The sequence below is a fragment of the Postia placenta genome (assembly GCF_002117355.1).
Source record: "Postia placenta MAD-698-R-SB12 unplaced genomic scaffold POSPLAscaffold_16, whole genome shotgun sequence".
Classification (NCBI taxonomy): Eukaryota; Fungi; Basidiomycota; class Agaricomycetes; order Polyporales; family Adustoporiaceae; genus Rhodonia; species Rhodonia placenta.
In genome coordinates, this window is record NW_020169847.1 from 424,147 (window position 1) to 428,766 (window position 4,620).

Consider the following 4,620-nt stretch of genomic DNA (forward strand, 5'->3'; position numbering starts at 1 on the left):
TGTGCCCCTCGGTGAGGCAGCTTCTTGAGGAACAATGCAAAGCCCCTTGTACTCGTATGCCACTCTCGAATAGTCGTAGCGTCCTGTGTAGTATAAAACCTGTCGTACTTCTCTCTAAAAATACAAGATCCGTTCCCCCCCTCGAGTTCAGAGCTCATAAGTCGAGTTCGCCCCGCGTCTAAACTTTCAACTGCGTCACTTCGTCCCTAGCTGCGTAACTTCGAAACCTCGTCCACTGCGTTACTCGTCGATACCGTCTCGACGAACCCTTCGACTTCGACTATTGTCGAAGAAACTGCGAACCGCGCCCTAGCTAAGTACACCCTATCGAGTCGTGTCCCTTCCTTCTACGATACATCGAAGAGCTCTGCCGAGCTTCGATCGTCGCTAACTTTCCACAGCTTCCGAGTAGCTTCGACGACGTGTCGAAGCCACCTCGAACCTACCCGTTTGTTCGTAACCTTTCCCAAGGGCGTTTCTCGTGTTCACTCAAACCGCGGGACACCTTGCTGCTAACTCCCCTCTCATTAGACTATAAGCCGTCTCTCTAGTCCCTTTAGGTCGCACCCAGGTTAGGGGTTAGGGTTTCGTAGGTCGTATCACCGGTTCCCATGACGTATGCGAATCGTCATAACCCTTCCACTTGACGAGGTACTGCAGCTGACGCCGGAAGATCCTCGAATCTTTGATCCGTTCAACCTCGTACTCCTCGTCGCCCTCAACCTCAATCGCAGGCGGCTCCTCCGGCTCCCGGCCCGGGATATCGCTACGCGTGTACTTGCTCAGCAAGGAGACATGGAATACTGGGTGCACCGGCACCGACTTCGGCAGGATTAATTCGTAATCCAGGTCTCCGAGCTTTCGCCGCACGGCATAAGGTCCGAGGCGTTTGGGACTGAGCTTCTTGCTCGGCTGTTTCAGCTTAAGGTTCCGGGCATCAAGCCAGACCTTGTCCCCCGGTGCAAAGACCGGTGCCTGTTGCACGTGCTTGTCGTAGTATACTTTCATACGCTCGGCCGACAGCTCGAGCGCAGAGCGCGTATCGTCGCGAATCTCCTTCAGGATTTTGAGCCGATCAGCGGCCGCGGGCATCGCAGACATCGGATTGATCCGCACTTGGATCTCAGGATTGTACCCTTGATGCAGGTAGAAAGGGGAGTGCCCGGTCGCGGAGTGAACTCGGTTGTTCAATGCAAACTCCGCGAGCGGCAACTGCTTCGCCCAATCATCCTGCCTGTGGCTTGTGAAGGCGCGCAGGTACTGTTCGATCTCCTGATTCCAGCGCTCAGTCTGGCCGTCTGTCTGGGGGTGGAACGCTGTGGATAGCGCCGGCTCGATCCCTAGCCCCTTGTACACCGCATGGAGATACTTCGAAGCAAACTGGGGACCTCGGTCTGATATGACCTTGGCCGGGGCCCCATGATGCTTAAACACGTCGCGGATGTACAGGTCTGCCGCACCTTCTGCCGTCAGGGTCTCATGGCAGGCCGAGAAGTGGACCTGCTTGGTGAAGCGGTCGGCGGTGACCAGGATCGAGTCAAATCCATCAGACTTCGGCAAGCCGACGATCATATCGGTCGTGATGATCTGCCACGGGCGCTCGGGGATCTCGTTCGGCTTCAGCGGACCCTGGGGCTTGGCTGGGAATGTCTTGGTACGGTTGCACACGTCACAGGTGCTTACGTACTCATTGACGAATTTAGACATTCCTGGCCACCAGTAGTTCCGTGATACGAGCTCCAGGGTTTTGGCTCGACCGCCATGGCCGGCGATCGGCGAGTCGTGGTGGATCTTGACTATATCCCGCCGGAGCTCCGCATTCTTTGGGACGTACACGCACCCGCGGAACAGCAGGAGCCCTTGTTCGGCATTCCACTCCTCAAAACCCCTTTGTAGTCGGGGCGGCCCGAGGTCCTGCACCTTTTCAAGTGCCTCGGCCACCTCCCGATCCTTCTCTGAACACTCCCTGATGCGCTTCAGAAGCGACTGATCAGCCGTCACCGAGGCATGACCGCGCCTGGCGGAGGCGATGCGGAAGCGCTCTGGCTTGAGAACTACCTGATCGGTGTTATCGTCCTCATCGCCGATCTGGTGATCTGATCGTCGCGACAGGGCATCAGCCTTTCCATTGGACGTCCCGGCCTTGTGCGTGATGCGGAAGTCGAAGCGAGCCAGGAACAGTGACCATCGCGCTTGACGACGCGTGAGGTGCTGTGACGTGCGCCAGTACTCGAGATTCTTATGATCGGTCACGATCTCGAACTGATTGGGTAGGCCCTCGAGATAGTGGCGCCAGTCGTCCAGTGCTTCGATGATCGCGAGCATCTCCTTATCGTAGATCTCGTAGTTCCGCTGTGCCGGGTCCATCGCATGGGATCTGAAGGCAATAGGATGCCATTTGCCATCATCCTGCTTCTGCATCAACACACCGCCAGTGGCATATCCTGAGGCGTCGACCTCAATGCGCGTCTCCCGATTGGGGTCGTACAGTGCTAGGACTGGAGTCGTCGCGAAGAGCCGCTTGAGCTCGTCGAAGGCGTGCTGCTCCTCTTCGCCCCAATGCCAGGGGTCGTTTCCTGTGAGCCGGTCGAGTGGTCGCGAGATCTTAGCGAAGTCTTTAATGAAACGGCGGTAGAAATTGGAGAACCCCCGGAACTTCTGGACATCCTTTTTGTTCTGGGGTACCGGCCACTCATTAATTCCTTTTAGCTTCGCGGGATCCATCGCTACCTCATCGCCACCGAACACATAGCCGACATAGTCGACCTTGGGAACGTCCCATTCGCATTTCTCAGGCTTCAGGAATAGATCATTATCCTGAAGGCGGCGCAGAACCTCGCGTGTGACCTTCTCATGCTCCTCTTCATTGGTGGAGAAGATGAGTATATCGTCCAGGTACACAAGGATCTTGCCGCCGACGATGAGATCGTGGAAGATCTCGTTCATCATGGCCTGGAAGGTTGCGGGGGAATTAGTGAGGCCAAAGAACATTACCAGGGGTTCGTACAGCCCCCGGTTAGTTACAAAGGCCGCCTTCCACTCGTCACCCGCTTTGATCCGGACGTTGTTGTATCCCCATCGGACATCGAACTTGGTGAAGAGCGTGGCACCGCGGAGCTTATCTACCATCTCGGCGATCAACGGCAAGGGGTAACGATTTTTGACCGTGATCGCGTTCAATCGGCGGTAGTCCTGCACGGGTCGAAGTGTTCCCTCTTTCTTTTTGATGAAGAAGAAAGGGGACGAGATGGGTGACTTCGACTCCCATATGTAGCCTTTCGCCAACTGCTCTTTTAGGAACTTGTCCAGTTCCTCTTGTTCGTTGTTTGACAGGGGATACACCTTCGAATGGAACGTCGAGTAGCCGGGTACGAGTTCGATCGCGTGATCATAAGGCTTCCTTTCGGGTAGCCGTTCTGACGCTTCTTTGGAGAAGACGTTCAGGAACTCGTGGTACTGTTTAGGTACCGACTCCTCGGCGGTTTTGACGACCTTCTTCTTGATCTCTTCCTCAGCGAACAGCTGGGAATACGTGTGCCCCGCTGCGACGAACAGCTGAGGGGCGCCGGGAAGCGTGATACCCTGCTCCCAGGCCTCGATCAAGTCAGCTTCGTCCCACTCTACCTCCACCGGATCATCCTCGGGTTCGAAGTCCGGGAGTACCTTACTCCGGCAAGCACCTATGACCGACCGTCTGGACTTCTGCGAGCGCCTGCGCGCCGTGGGCCTGACCCCCGTATCACGCGCAGTCGCTGCTTGCTCCATCCGGCCAGTCTTCCTGGCACTACACGTTTCAGGGCATCGTGATAGTTTCAGGGAGCCTGACTCCCAATCGATTTCGGGGTTGTGCTCTTGCAGCCAATCCAACCCGACGATCACATCTTCTGGACCTATGTCCGTGACCGTGAACACCGTTTTTTCGACGTGCTCTCCTATATGCATCTGTAGCACTGCTACCTCCGAGATGCTTCCGTCCTTGTTCAGGGTGCCGTCAATATTATACAGCGGAATTGGTTCCTTTAACTTCCGCGTCTGCACCTTATTTTCTACAATGAATCGCTTGTTGATGAACTTCGTGGTGGCTCCGCTGTCCACCATAGCGATTATGTCCTTGTGCCGTCTTTTCCCTTGGAGTCGAACTGGGATGTGAAAGTGCTGGGACCCCTGGTCCAACTCATACACCATTGCAGTCGACAATACATTATATTTATTACAAGATATACGCGGCCCGACGCGTGCGGCACGAAGCGCGGACCGGATCAAAAACCCTCCTCCTTCATTGCCCGATAGTGCTCGAGCTCCTCGCGCATCGACTTCACCTGTGCCATTAAGTCCGCCAGCTCCGATTGCTCGGATTTCGCTGAAGCGGCACTTATACTTGCCGAGGGTGATGTCGTGACGGGGGCGCTTGTCGCCGCCTGGGTGGATCCCGAGGCAACCGTAGCCCGCGCGTCGGCGCGTTTTGTGTAAGGTTTGTCCTTACAGTTAGGGCACTCGAAACGTCGGTACCCTTGCTTCCCACAGCCGAAGCATGTGCCGGGGAAGTTGCCTTTTCCGACGGCCGCATTGATGCTGGCCGAAGCTGCGTGTGTCGAGGGTGCACCACCACGTGCCCCACCG